Source organism: Aedes aegypti, chromosome 1, assembly GCF_002204515.2.
Source record: "Aedes aegypti strain LVP_AGWG chromosome 1, AaegL5.0 Primary Assembly, whole genome shotgun sequence".
Classification (NCBI taxonomy): Eukaryota; Metazoa; Arthropoda; class Insecta; order Diptera; family Culicidae; genus Aedes; species Aedes aegypti.
Window position 1 is genome coordinate 66,839,003 of NC_035107.1, and position 15,772 is coordinate 66,854,774.

Sequence of the window (15,772 nt, forward strand, 5' to 3'; positions counted from 1 at the left end):
AAGCCTCAGCATTCAATTGTTGCGCAATGGAAGAGGTCGAACGTTAATGTTCAGTTGTTGCAGGAGATCTCGGCTTAAACTTTACCTCTAAGGATATCTGCAGCAGTCAGTGCACGACCTATATCCCGTAGAATCCGTAGAGGATTCAGCTCGATCAACCTATAACGGCCTTCGTACCTCGACAGACGAAAAGGATCTCTTCATGGCAACCTGTGCTGTGTAAAACTAAGGAATCGTTTTTGTACTGTCTCGATTCGCTCGGTCCCATTATTATAATTTAGACGCCAACCCGACTGATCATGAATTGACCTGACTAGAGAGCAATAAAACGATTGTAAGCAGTGCACATCGAAGTTTTAATCAACCTTAAAAACGAAGCCTAGGGTTCGAGACGCATTGTGTACAACATGTGAGATATGCTGAGAATAGTTAAGTTGCGAATCTAGTATCACACCCAAATCTTGAACGCAGTTCACCCTTTGGATAAGGTATGCGCACTGCAAAATCTAGCCAAAGAAAAGCTTACAGAAAACAATGTTTAAATTTATCTCGATATCCTATTGATTTCATGACAAAAATCAGTGAGTTGATGACATTCACGCAAACAAAAAACATCATTCCGCCTTTTCATATTCAAATGCTTGAACTTTTTGTTTGATACCATGCATACCATTCCCTTTTTTTATGTAAAATCTTTTCCATTATTTGTCTCTTTTTTGTTTTTACGTGATTTTGCTTCACGACCAAAAATCTTTCAAATGTTAGTAGCTCTGGTGTGTTTGGAGGATCACGATATTTTTGTACAATTTCATTGTTGTTTTGTGAATATCACATCTGAACAACTTTTCCGTGAAAGCATGACGTTAAATCAGGCCAGAATAATAGAGAACGCATGGACTTTTAATGAAACAACAAGAGCCATTTCTGCAGACATTTTATTCACGTACTGTTACTGATCCATTGTACCCGTGGTTATGAAGATCATGCTATTCATATTACATCCACTTATAGCTTGCCCAACCATGTAACTTTTATCAAATTTTGGCAACTTTTTGGTCTTGAAATAATCGTTAAACTTGCCTCAGAGGTGCACTACACAATATGCAAGACCTGGAAGCTGTTTGAAGTCTTGTTTGACGTTTGTTTCGTCATCCACAACCACGTCGTTAAAATGTTGTAAGCAATTTGTCATACAGCTTACGTGCTCGCGTTTTTGCAGTTGCTTCCTGCTTACGTTTCTGTTCGGGGCTTTATTATCTAGAACGAATTATACCTTGCTGTTTTTAAAACTGTTTAGACCGTGAGAACACAACATTTTTACTTCTTAGCCATATTATGACGGCTGCTTGGGCACGTCAGGAGTTAATCATCAATATTAACCTCCTTTTCCCGAGCAGCCTAGACAGCCGCGTAGTGTCGGTAGAGGTTGTTTCAACTGGCTAAGAATTAACCCTACGGACTGCCTGTTCCGGTGGTAAAAGTCCACCTCACAGAAAACCCCTAATTTATGGTGTGATGCGTACCGTGCCTAGGAATGAATGGTTAGAGGAGGTCTAGATAAAACCTAACCGCAAACGAAGCCTGTGGGGTACCAGGGCGCCCTCCACAGTATTGAGTCCTTCCTGTGCTATCCGGAGCAATGGTGCAGCTGACCTTGTGTTTCTCCGAGATAATCGGCTGCCCTTCCACAGTCCCTATCCTGAGGCTTAATAAGGGTGGGATTATCAATATGTTGACATTTAATTTAAGTTATCACCTATATGGATTCGCATTATGCGTTTTACACAGTGTACTCTGTGCTCTTTCGCCTTTGGCGACTTTAAATAGATACCGATCTGGTTTTTTCGTTGCTGGTCTTTTTCGTGCTGAGATTGCAAAAAGCTTTGGGTAGTGGCTACGGTTAGGTTAGCTCAGATCAATCTTCAGCATAAAAGAACAGCAACGATCAATCTTTGCAGGCTCATGCAAAATGGTGCAGCCCAAGTGGCGCTAGTTCAAGAACCCTACTTTCGTAGAGGGAACATTTATCTAGGTAACCTTGTGGACCCAGTTTTTGCTACTTTCAGCAAACTTGAAATGGCAAATTCGCGCTCCGTTCGCATGCGTGCTCGTTAATAAAGCAATCGTTGCTACATTCATTTCTGAGTTAACTACCAGAGATGTATGTGCTGTCACAATCGATGTTTCTGTTGGTGACTTCAACAGGAAATACAATACGTCTATTGTTCGGTATATTTACCACATGATGAACCATCCCCAACGGATGACTTCAAACGAGTTGTCGTACACTGCGGAACAAAAAGCCTTCCGCTGATTGTGGGCAGTGATGCCAATGCTCATCACATCATCTGGGGCAGCTCAGATATCAATTTGAGAGGCTCCAGTCTGATGGAATACTTAAGTAGTACACACCTTGGATTACTTAACATAGGCAATCGCCCAACCTTCATGGTTTCTAATAGAGAAGAAGTGTTAGACATAACGCTCTGCTCCAATAGAATCAGTCACGAGTTGACGAATTGGCATGTATCCGATGAGGAATCATTATCTGATCATCGCTACATCTTCTATGAACATTCAAATATAACTGCGCAGACTTTGCGTTTTAGGAATCCCCGGTCAACAAACTGGGAACTCTATATTGAATTGGTTGCGACCAAATTTCATGGATATTCTCCGTCCATTGAAAATCCAAGTGATCTGGATGATGCCGTTGATACTACAACATCCTACATTATGGAAGCTTTTGAACAAGCATGTCCTCTGCGATCTGTAAAGACTACAAGAGGGTGGAATTCCGATTCTGACTAGACTCAGGAAACAATGTAGAAGGAGTTGGAACAGACGCCGTTCAGCTGGATCGGAGTCGTTCAAGTCGGCTCGCAAGGCTTACAAGAAGGCTCTTCGTTCTGCTGAACGATCCGGCTGGAAAAACCTTTGTACAAATGTTTCCAGTTTGAGTGAAGTCAGTCGGCTGAACAAAATCCTTGCAAAATCTAAATTGAATGTTTATTCAATACACACTTCCCCGGATGTGTGGACATAACATATACGGATGAAACAAATGTCTTTTCATGTAGTTACGAGTCTCTGGCCTCGGCACGCAGTATCGTAACTACTGAATCGATTCAATGGGCACTTAATAGTTTTGCTCCTTTCAAATCTTCAAAAGGGATTTGAGTTTATCAAACATGTTTTAAAAAAGCTACTTGTAAGCAGTTTTGCTATCGGGTTCATTCCCAAATCCTGGCGTGATATCACTGTAAAGTTTATCCCGAAAGGAGGACGTGCGTCGTATGAAGAAGCGAAGAGTTTTAGACCAATCAGCCTGACCTCTTTTCTTCTGAAATGTCGGGAACGCATTATCGATCATCACATCCGTGATGTTTATTTGGCAAACATGCCTCTTCATGTGAATCAACATGCTTACCAATCTGGAAAGTCCACTGTGACTCTTTTACACAAAGTTGTATACGATATCGAGAAAGCATTCGCTCAGAAGCAATCCTGCTTGGGTGTTTTCTTGGATATTGAGGGTGCCTTTGATAACGTGTCTTTCGATGCCGTATTGGAAGCCGCACGAAACCATGGGCTACCTACAATGATTACCAATTGGATTCATCAAATGCTCAAAAACCGACTGCAATAAGTTGATCGAAAATTGGTGGAAGAGGTTTTTTTTTTTTTTTTTTTTTTTATTAGTATCATTCCAAACATTACATTCATTTCTTATATCTAGGTGTTCTGTGTTATTTGACAACACTATCATCCTAATTTGGTAAAACAAATTTAAGATTTAATTAACATTTTGTTAACAACATATTACATTTCATTTGCCGTAGCAGTTCAGTTTTTTTACAGGTGAGTTGATTTCACCTGCTTATAAAAGAAAAAAAAAACCTTTTTAATATACTTAACCTAACTTAACCTAAACATATAACGCATTAATCGTGGCAATAGAAGATTGTAACGATTTTTGCCTGAAATTATTAATGATTGTATTTGACATTTGTTCCAATGTTTCAACATTGGATATTCTATGTAACTCATTGGTACTATACCAGGGAGGAAGCCTCAGAATCATTTTCAAAATTTTATTTTGAATTCTCTGCAGAGCTTTCTTCCTGGTATTACAACAGCTAGTCCATATTGGTACAGCATACAACATGGCTGGCCTGAAAATTTGTTTGAATATCAACAGCTTGTTCTTAAGACAAAGTTTTGATTTTCTATTAATAAGGGGATAGAGACATTTTACATATTTATTACATTTGGCTTGAATGCCCTCAATGTGATTTTTGAAAGTTAAATTCTTATCTAGCATGAGCCCTAGATACTTAACTTCATCTGACCAATTTATTGGAACCCCTCTCATCGTGACAACATGTCTACTTGAAGGTTTCAAATAAAGAGCTTTTGGTTTATGTGGGAATATTATTAGTTGAGTTTTGGAAGCATTAGGAGAAATCTTCCATTTTTGCAAGTATGAAGAAAAAATATCCAAACTTTTTTGCAATCGACTACAGATGACACGCAGGCTTCGTCCTTTGGCGGAGAGGCCTGTGTCATCCGCAAACAAAGATTTTTGACATCCCTTCGGTAGCTCAGGTAAGTCAGATGTGAAAATATTGTATAATATTGGTCCCAAAATGCTGCCTTGAGGAACACCAGCTCTTACAGGAAGTCTTTCAGATCTGGAGTTCTGATAATTAACCTGAAGTGTACGATTTGACAGATAACTTTGAATTATTCTAACAATGTATGTTGGAAAATTAAAGTTTTTTAATTTTACAATCAAACCTTCATGCCAAACACTGTCAAATGCTTTTTCTATGTCTAGAAGAGCAAGACCAGTAGAATAGCCTTCAGATTTGTTGGAACAGATCAAATTTGTTACACGTAAAAGTTGATGAGTGGTCGAATGTCCATGGCGGAATCCGAACTGTTCATTGGCAAAAATTGAATTTTCATTGATGTGGGCCATCATTCTGTTCAAAATAACCTTTTCAAAAAGTTTACTGATGGAGGAAAGCAAACTGATTGGACGATAGCTAGAAGCTTCTGCAGGATTTTTGTCTGGTTTTAAAATTGGAACAACCTTAGCATTTTTCCATTTGTCAGGAAAATATGCTAATTGAAAACATTTGTTAAATATATCAACTAAAAATGATAAGCTACTTTCTGGAAGTTTCTTGATGAGGATGTAGAAAATTCCATCATCGCCAGGAGCTTTCATGTTTTTGAATTTTTTAATAATAGTTCTCACTTCTTCCAAATCAGTCTCCCAGGCATTTTCGAAAACGTTCTCTTGATTGAGAATATTTTCGAACTCCTGCGTAACTTCATTTTCAATTGGACTAGTAAGTCCTAAATTAAAATTGTGCGCACTTTCAAACTGCATAGCAAGTTTTTGAGCTTTTTCGCAATTAGTTAATAATAATTTGTTTTCCTCTTTCAATGCCGGTATTGGCTTCTGGGGTTTTTTCAAGATTTTAGATAATTTCCAAAAGGGCTTAGAGCCAGGATCCAATTGAGAAATTTTATTTTCAAAATTTTTGTTTCTTAATTGAGCAAAACGTTTCTTGATTTCTTTCTGCAAATCCTGCCATATAATTTTCATAGCAGGATCGCGAGTGCGCTGAAATTGCCTTCTCCTCACGTTTTTAAGACGGATCAAGAGTTTAAGATCATCGTCTATAATCACGGATTCAAATTTTACTTCACATTTTGGAATTGCAATGCTCCGGGCTTCAACAATGGAATTTGTTAAAGTTTCAAGAGCATTGTCAATATCAAGTTTAGTTTCTAAAGAAATGTTAACATCAAGATTGGAGTCAACATACGTTTCATATATATTCCAGTCGGCTCGTAAATAATTAAAAGTGGAGCTGATAGGATTGAAAATCGCTTCTTGGGATATTTGAAATGTAACAGGGACATGATCAGAATCAAAATCAGCATGAGTAATCAGTTGGCTACAAAGATGACTAGAGTCGGTTAAGACCAAATCAATCGTAGATGGATTTCTAGAAGAGGAAAACATGTGGGGCTATCAGGGTATTGAATTGAGAAATATCCTGAAGAGCACTCATCAAATAAAATTCTGCCGTTGGAATTACTTTGAGAATTATTCCATGACCGATGTTTGGCATTAAAGTCACCAATGACAAAAAATTTTGACTTATTACGAGTCAATTTACGCAAGTCAGTTTGGAGCAAATTAACTTGCTGCCCAGAGCATTGAAAAGGCAAATAGGCAGCTATGAAAGTATATTTACCAAACTGTGTTTCAACAGAAACACCTAAAGTTTCAAAAACTTTAGTTTCAAATGATGAAAACAGTTGATGTTTTATACGCCTATGAATGATGATTGCAACTCCCCCACATGCCCCATCAAGTCGATCATTACGATAAACAAAAAAGTTAGGATCTCTTTTGAGTTTAGATCCAGGTTTTAAATACGTTTCGGTAATAACTGCTATATGCACATTATTAACCGTAAGAAAATTTAACAGCTCGTCCTCTTTACCATTCAGAGAACGAGCATTCCAATTTAAAATATTTAAATTATTATTTGGATCCATTAGAAAAACGTAATCCAATAACAATTTGATTTGTAAATTTTACACCTACTTGGACTGCTTCAGTCATAGTGGTGGCTTTGAACATTGCATCAATCATTAGATTCAATTGTTCAGTTAGAAAATTAAAATCAGAGGCAGACATGTCATGTGATTTCCCATTGGAATTTCCGGTAGACGAAGATGCGGAGTTACCTGTGGCGGTAGGGTTTTTTCCATTTGATTTGAAACAAGTAGAATGGGTACCCATGGATCGAACAGGGGAGGAGTTCGAATTTCCTGCTACGATATCGGCAAAGGATTTACCGTGGGTAGATACATTCGAAAATGAAAGATTCGAACGGCTACCCGACGGATTAAAATTAGTTTGTGAATGAGCATGATTATGATCTTCCTGATGGGTATGATTCATGATCAAGCGATCGTTAACTGAAAAATGAGCATTGTTCGATACTCTACCAGGCAAATTCCGGAAACGACCGTTATCGTAACGGATATTATCCTTCATCTGCTTGGCACGAGCCTCAACGACTCTTTTGCGTGAAATGCATTCCCAAAAGTTAGCTTTGTGAGGGCCCTTGCAATTGGCGCATTGAAATTTTCTGGTATCTTCTTTCACAGGACAGTCGTCCTTAGCGTGAGAAGAACCTCCGCAAATCATGCATTTAGCATCCATGCGACAATTTTTTGTACCATGACCCCACTTTTGGCACCGACGGCACTGAGTGGGGTTCTGGTAATTTCCTCCAGGTTTCTGGAAATGTTCCCATGTCACACGGACATCAAACAAAAGTTTTGCTTTTTCTAAAGCTTTAATATTATTTAGTTCTTTTTTGTTAAAGTGAACTAAATAAAATTCTTGAGAAAGCCCTTTCCGAACAATGCCAGATTGGGTTCTCTTTTTCATAATGATTACTTGGACTGGGGAAAATCCAAGTAAATCATTTATTCCATTTTTGATCTCTTCAGGTGATTTATAGTCACTTGAGAGACCTTTCAAGACAACTTTGAACAAACGTTCAGTTTTGTCGTCATAAGTAAAAAATTTGTGCTTCTTCTCTTCAAGATGTTTGAGAAGAAGCTCACGATCTTTAAGAGTTTCCGGCAAAACGCGACAGTCTCCTTTCTTTGCGATTTGGAAGGAAACCTTGATTCCCCTAATGGAGTTCAAGATCTCCTGCCTAAATCCCCCAAATTCGGAACAACTGACCACGATAGGCGGCACTCTTTGCTTCCTCACTTGAATCAAAGAGCCTGGGCTAGAGGCTGCTTCGATTTGGTGTTCGGAAAATTTGTCTAGAGCATCGAACTGATTGCTCATTTCGATACAATTATTCATTTCACCCTTGGAAGAAAGTTCGCATTCCGGGGAAACGTCCTTTCTTCCATTCTTGCCACGTGTAGTGACAGTTTTAAAACCCACTTTTTTGGAAGGAAGTAGTGAATTCAGAGATTCACCCTTCCTTTTGTTTGTTGTTGATACCATGTTTAATTAATAAACGAAAGAAGACGTGACCTTCGAAAGGTTTTTTCCCAAGACGGTGTCCAAGAAGGATTACCACCGCTAGCTTTCGCCAACGGGTCCAACGAAAAATCGAAGGCACGGGTCCAAACAAGGATCGTAAAGGGATCAATAGTAGAAAAATAGTACTGAAAAGTACTGTTTTAGTAGCACTGAAAAGTACCGTTTTTAATTATAGCACTGAAAAGTACTGTTTTTGTAGCACTGAAAAGTACTGTTTTATTGCTTTAGGTAGTTTTTAAGAAAACTTCCAAGAGCAGAGAGAATTCGTGTACGCACAGCACGAAGGTACGATGCGCACTGTTGGTGGAAGAGGTCTTTCACAATAAGTAAGCACGTCTGCTCGGTTGAAGGGTATAACTTTGAATCATTTATTCGTTTCAACTTCTTACGCTATGCAGTTGGTCCGCGCGGTGGCTACATGACCTTTTTTGTCTACTCAGCATAAATGCGCTCATCGCCCCGGATGGCGTGATCGCGTTTATGCTGATCCATGTTTACTTTATTGGGTTGCGTTTATCGCAACCACTTAAGCCATGTATCCACCACACGACATCTCTTCTCGACATTGCGTCAAGCAGCGATTCAAAAATTGAGTGTTTGCGGATGCCCCCAAGGGGGAGTCTAGTCACCACTTTTGTGGAATCTCGTAGCAGATACGCTATTGAGGCAACTCAATAATTGCGGTTTCCCAACTTATGGATTTGCCAGTGAATCGTAGATCTACACACACTTCGTTGTTTCCACTTTTGGTGAATTGGGACAAAATTGTCCTTGCTCCAAGTGATCTCACAATTGCTTGTAACTTTCCTTACAGGACATTTACCACACAATTCCCTTCACGGGAAGAGTGGACGTCTGGCTATTTGGAAAGAAGTATATCAAACAATATAGTATGCTACACTGATGGCTCCCTTCTTGAAGGTAGAGCTGGTGCAGGAGTATATTCTCGTGAGCTAAGGCTGAATCAGTTTTACTCACTTGGTAGAAACTGCACCGTTTTTCAGGCGGAAATATTTGCTCTTATGTGTAGAGTGCAATCAGCACTTCAACAGCGCGTAATGGGTAAAGTCATATACTTCTGTTCAGATAGTCAGGCTGCTATAAAAGCTCTCGCTTCGGCCAACTCAAGGTCGCATGTCGAACTCAAATTGAGGAACTGAATTCAGTCAACTCTGTAAACCTTGTATGGGTACCAGGCCATTCTTCCATCGCTGGAAATGAATTGGCTGATGAGCTAGCTCGCGATGGAGCATCGCATGACTTCATTGGCCCTGAGCCGGCTATTCCAATTTCGTAACTGTCCAGTTTTTTCGCAAATGCGATTCCAATTACTTGGTAAACACTTATTGAGTGAAACTGAATTCAGAAGCCTGAATCTTCAGGACATTCTGTTATTCTTAACCCGCTGTGGTAATGAGGCTCTCTACGCTCATGAGTTTTGCAGTGCCCTTTTTAGGGCGCTGTTCGAACCCATTGTGGTATGGAGCTACATGCTCTCATTTCGCTTATGCGATTTTCCCTCTTCAAGGGACCCCACTCCTATTTCCTCCCATCTTTCCCTTCCCTTTCCTCTCCCATCGGGAAAATATGGCGATGGCACAAATCTCCCAAATGGCGGGGAACGTGCCTTTGGAGCCGCCTTCTGATACCTGATACCACTTTGTACGGAAATAAAAAAAATCCCCAGATGCAAGATGTAACCGACAATAAAGGAATCGCTACGAAATATTGAGAACCGACCATAGTTTGAAGAGGTGTGGCGAAGTTGCAAATGTTTTGTCTAAGCAAACCCCGTTTAATTTTTATGTTGTTTATATTATCAAGATTGTTTGTGAATTAATCATTGATTGTTTGATCGAATAAAGTCGAAGTAGGGTAGGTGTACCAGTTATGGACATAATGGTTCCCTATTTCGCCATACGTGATTATTCGAATATTTTCAAATTTTTAATCATTCTGTTTGTTTTAGTAGTTTGATATCAAAAGAATCTTGATGTTAGAATATTCCAAAATATTAAAAATGTGAAAGTTTTCGAGAATTCTTGCTGAACATTACTAAGTGACCTATGTACAAGTGAGAGATTCTCTCCTCTCTCGCTCTCTTTCGATTATAACATACGGAATACTAAAACTTTTGGGAAGTTTTTCACTTTAGATCGAAAGGCAATTTCCTTGACTAGCGTTTCATACAGAAAACGCAACAGAAGAGGTTAATGTGACTCTGTTATTGATTAAAAAGAAAGTAAACATAAAGAGCCTCTCAATGTTAGATAGGTCCTTTAGAAAAGTTTAGAATTCACTTATGGTCAAATAGGGAACCACTATACTGCCCATACTCGCATAACAGTCCCATCTTCTATGGGATTCCCTATATAAATGGGATTGTTCTGCAAGTAGGGGCAGTATAGCCATAACTGGTACACTATTTTTTGTACAAAAATTTAGCTGCCGTAGAGCGGATAAGAACTGAATGTTAAAGTGTGGTTTTGGTAAATCAAACCAATTTGTTAAACAAAATTTTGTACCGAAATCTTCAAAACAAATTTTATGTCTTTATTCCAGTCAAACTCTTTTTGTCTTCAAAAGTTTTCTCAAGTTAGTTTTCAAAAGTAGAAAGGTTATGACGGAATTCTGTCAAAGTGCGCTAGATATATTTGTAGGATCTTCAACAATGTGACGAAGCTTTGATATGATGCAGAAATCAGTATATTTTAGTACCACCGTGCGAGTTGACCTTGAGCCTAGGGGTGAATTTCAAGTTGTTCAGTGAAATACTTATAAATAAATGAATTTCACTTATCTTTGTATTCTTGATACAGTACTAAATTCACTTTTTCTTTACGTCAAAAACTAATCTATGACTATCTAGTAACTATTTATAACTAATTCTTGAAGCTTGCAACATTGTCCTACCAATGTTGGTATGATTTTATGTGAAAATATTAGTCTTATGCCACACTTATAGCTAAACATCATCCCGTATGACAGACATATCCTTTTTGTATGACGTACTTAAGTTTTCTTCAAGCTTGGAATTAACTTTGAAAGAACTCTACCGAACAAAATTACAATGCTTCTTATTCTAGAGGAATCCGAAAAACAAAGCGAATCTTAAAACTTAATTTCAATACAGTTAATCACTTATGTGAAACATATCAAATGGATGCGTAATAGATTGTCGTTTCTCTTGGAACCTTAAAACATTTGAAGCTATAATTGTAAATGCCAGAAACATTCCTGGAAAACGGCTTTTCAGGGAAAATAATAACCCCTTAAAAAAATGTTGAATTTTTTTATATTTTTTTGTTCTATTCATTTTCCAATGATTCAAAATCTCAACGAAAATAGTCTCCTTCCACAAGCAAAATATGGGAAACGTGTTTGTTCTTACACAACTAGTGCGTTTGTTCCTTACGGCTTAATTGCACACTATGAATAGTGAAAAAGCTGCAAATAGCTATAGGATGGCTCTCATTGTATTTTGGCAGCTTTTTACTTTCCGACATGGGTAGTTTTTCACAAAGGCTAAAATTCACATCAATAATTCTAGCATATAAATGCATCTTACTGCCATGGCGAAGAGAACAAAACGGGTTTCAGAAAAACCTTCCCCAACCATTTTTTTCTTCAATCATATAAGCATAGAATAGAATCGCTGGTAAATTTATGAGATATACATAGTTTCATCATCATACTGTTTTGATATCTAGGTGTCCAAAGTAGTCTCGTTTAGCCTTGAATGACACAATTGAGCCGTAACGCTTGAGCTTACTCCACCCACCCCCCCTCCCCCTAGAGCGTTACGTATTTTGTGGATGCCGCCTAGATGTAGATAGGCATATGCAAAAGTTAATCAAATGTATCCATATGTTTTAGAGTATAGAGTTATCGTTTTTTTTAATCATTATATGGCACATATCATAGTTTGGACTCAGAGAGATTCGCAAAATAGGTATATAAAAATATGGGTAACACGAAATTTTGCTATATTACATTAGATAGTTACCAAAAAACTTAACATTACATATACTTTGCAATTGGATTAAATGGACAAATTGATGTGAAATTTTGCGAAAAAAATACACATTTTCTCGGTAAGAATCGAACTCACGACTCCCTGAGTTCGATTCTCACCGAGAAAATGTGTAATTTTTTCGCAAAATTTCACATCAATTTGTGCTTTTATTCTAATTGCAAAGTATATGTAATGTTTAGTTTTTCGGTAGTTGTCAAACTTCCACTCGGCTGGTTAGCCGTATGCCACGAATCATAATTAATTAAAAACAATAGGTAGTTATTTAATGGTAGTCACAATTGTACTTTTTTTTTCAAAAATCTCAAATTGTTATTCCCCACCTCATACAAAAATGTGTTATTTGAACCGTTTGGAGGCTGAACCCCCAACTTTTCTGACAATAGCGCAGCTTTGGGACACCCTACCGAGACCACACAAACAACACCATAAACTTTTATTCGCTAATCACGCGATTGGGTTGGGGCTGAGCCCCTGTTGTCTCGTTCAAAGCTAGTGCAGCTCTTTTGTGGTGATGACTTGGCCCCTTCCTCTCTTTGGGGGACTTCGAGTCGCGGATGACGACGGTGGTCACTTTCGATTTTTTGTCCACCCCCTCCGCGAAACTATTTCACACTATTCACCGAGGAAAAAATACCATCACTGGGCACTATTAGTATGATGGTAATCTAATTACAGCAATCGCCAATCATTACTTCGAAGAACAGCAGTAAAACACGTCCCTCAAAGGAATGCACTCTCGAAAGCAACGCAAAATCACATAACGATCGGACTTGGCAGCATTTTGCTATGCAGCAGAATGCGCTTTTGGGGACGGCCCCCGAAAAAAAACAGACACCGAATTCCGACGCGGAAATGACACTTCCTATTTTCCGTTTGGGATGAGGGGAACTAATAACATTCACTTCTAGAAGCACTCCCGAATTACTGCGACTTTTACATTCATTCGTCGACGAAAGTTGAAAACAGACTGACTGCGACTCGGTTCGAGACTGTATTTGACAGCTGCCCCTCTTCGGGTCAATCATCGTTGTTTTCCTTTGTTCACGGTTCTACACAGCGCACGCACACAGCTTTGCGCCGAGCTCGCGGAGATCGGAAGGCAACGGTATTTGTCGTACGGCGCTGGCACTAGTAGTAGTGAGCTTCATTTGTTTTGACTGGCGTACGTTCATTTTTGATCTGATTCATTCTCGGGCTCTTTCGAGTGGTAATACACTAGAAGAAAACCAATCTCTTAATTTTTATTAAATATTGTGTAATTTAGTAGTGGAAAGGTCTGTGGGATTAGGGCAGGTTTCGATTTTTGAACAAAGAAAAATAGATTGGGTGACAAAACGCCGAAAGACAAAATGTCGAACGCAAAAACATCGAATGGACAAAATGCCGAAAGTCAAATAGACAAACGAAGAAAACGAAAGGACGAGAATTTCTGCAAAACGTCGAAAACGAAGAAAAGCGATAAACAGTGCGCATCGTACCTTCGTGCTGTGCGTACACGAATTCTCTCTGGGAAGTTTTTTTTTTTTAAGAACTACCTAACGCAATTGAACAGTACTTTTCAGTGCTAAAATTAAAAACGGTACTTTTCAGTGCTGCTAAAACAATACTCACTATTCTTGTTTACGTTCGAATGCTCTTTTGATCGAAAACCGTTTTGCATTCCCGTTTACGCCAGAAAAATCAAATGAGCCGTGGATTACGAATAGGATTCGATCGAAAGTTGGATCCGCCGTAAACAAGAAGAAGGGGGACTATTTCTTCTACTATTGACCTTAAGAAAGGACGTTTCTCCGAAATTCAAACCTACAGTATTGGACAAAACATTTGCAACTTTTTCGATTTTCCATACAAAATGACCAACTTTGATAAGCTATATCTCAGTTATTTTTGGACCGATTTGAATGAAATTTTGGCAAAACATCAGCCATAACTTGAATTTTAACATATATTTATGAATGATTTTTCCAATCACAAGTTTAAAAGCAGTAACGGTTTAACTAAAGTGCATTTTTTGATGATTTTTTATAAATGACATAACTAAACATATTGAAGGAATAGCTTCATGGTATCTTCAGCAAAGTTATAGATTTCAACGAGATGAACAAGTTTGCTAAAGACAGTTTTTGTGTAAGGCTATCAGATTTTGCGATAAATCGTTTTGAATTTTTCGTCAAAAATTACACTTCAGTTAAACCGTTATTACTCATAAACTCGTGATTGGAAAAATTATTCAAAAATATATGTTAAAATTCAAGTTATATCTGAGGTTCTGTGAAAATTTCATTCGAATCGGTCTATAAATAACTGAGATCTAGCTTACCAAAGTTGGTCTTTTTGTATGGAAAATCGAAAAAGTTGCAAATGTTTTGTCCAATACAGTATTTCCAAGGGTGAAATGGATAATGTTGATAATTGCATCGAAATGAGCAATCAGTTCGATGCTCTAGACAAATTTTCCGAACACCAAATCGAAGCAGCCTCTAGCCCAGGCTCTTTGATTCAAGTGAGGAAGCAAAGAGTGCCGCCTATCGTGGTCAGTTGTTCCGAATTTGGGGGATTTAGGCAGGAGATCTTGAACTCCATTAGGGGAATCAAGGTCTCCTTCCAAATCGTAAAGAAAGGAGACTGTCGCGTTTTGCCGGAAACTCTTAAAGATCGCGAACTTCTTCTCAAACATCTTGAAGAGAAGAAGCACAAATTTTTAACTTATGACGACAAAATTGAACGTTTGTTCAAAGTTGTCTTGAAAGGTCTCTCAAGTGACTATAAGTCACCTGAAGAGATCAGAATGGAATTAATGATTTACTTGGATTTTCCCCAGTCCAAGTAATCATTATGAAAAAGAGAACCCAATCTGGCATTGTTCGGAAAGGGCTTTCTCAAGAATATTATTTGGTTCACTTTAACAAAAAAGATTCAAATAATATTAAAGCTTTAGAAAAATCAAAACTTATGTTCGACGTCCGTGAGACGTGGGAACATTTCCAGAAACCTAGAGGAAATTACCAGAACCCCACTCAGTGCCATCGGTGCCAAAAGTGGGGTCATGGTACAACAATTTGTCGCATGGATGCTAAATGCATGATACGCGGAGGTTCTTCTCACGCTAAGGACGTCTGTTCAGTGAAGGAAGATACAACCAAGTTCATATGTTCTAATTGTGGGGTTAATCATAAGTCCAATTTTTGGAATTGTCCTTCACGCAAAAGAGTCATTGAGGCTCGTGCCAGACAGATGAACAGTTATATCCGTTACGATAACGGTTGTTTCCGGAATTTGCCTGGTAGAGTATCGAACAATACTCATTTTTCAGTTAACGATCGCTTGATTAGGAATCATACCCATCAGGAAGATCATAATTATGCTCATTCACAAACTAATTTTAATCCGTCGGGTAGCCGTTCGAATCTTTCAATTTCGAATGTATCTACCCATGGAAAATCCTTTGCCGATATTGTAGCAGGTAATTTGAACTCCTCTCCTATTCGTACTAAGAGTACCCATTCTACTTGTTTCAAATCAAATGAAAAAACCCTGCCGCCACAGGTAACATCTACTCCGCCTCTTCGTCTACCGAAAATTCTAACGGAAAATAATCAAATGTACCCACTTCAAGTGGTATGTCTACC

At 38.4% G+C, this 15,772-nt stretch overlaps 1 protein-coding gene across 14 annotated transcripts in view; it reads right to left on the bottom strand.

The window, feature by feature from the left end:
- LOC5572391 (chitinase-like protein 3) overlaps window positions 1-13,129 on the bottom strand; it is a 63,932-nt gene extending 50,803 nt beyond the window's left edge. For 3 of the 14 annotated variants that reach the window (XM_021838688.1, XM_021838682.1, XM_021838679.1), the window contains exon 1: window positions 12,836-13,129. The gene's annotated coding sequence lies outside the window, so the exon portion shown is untranslated. Of the gene's footprint in view, window positions 1-12,547 lie in introns of all 14 variants that reach the window. The other 11 variants (XM_021838664.1, XM_021838662.1, XM_021838660.1 and 8 more) reach the window with 5 other exon arrangements.
- Between the last annotated feature and the right edge of the window lie 2,643 nt (window positions 13,130-15,772).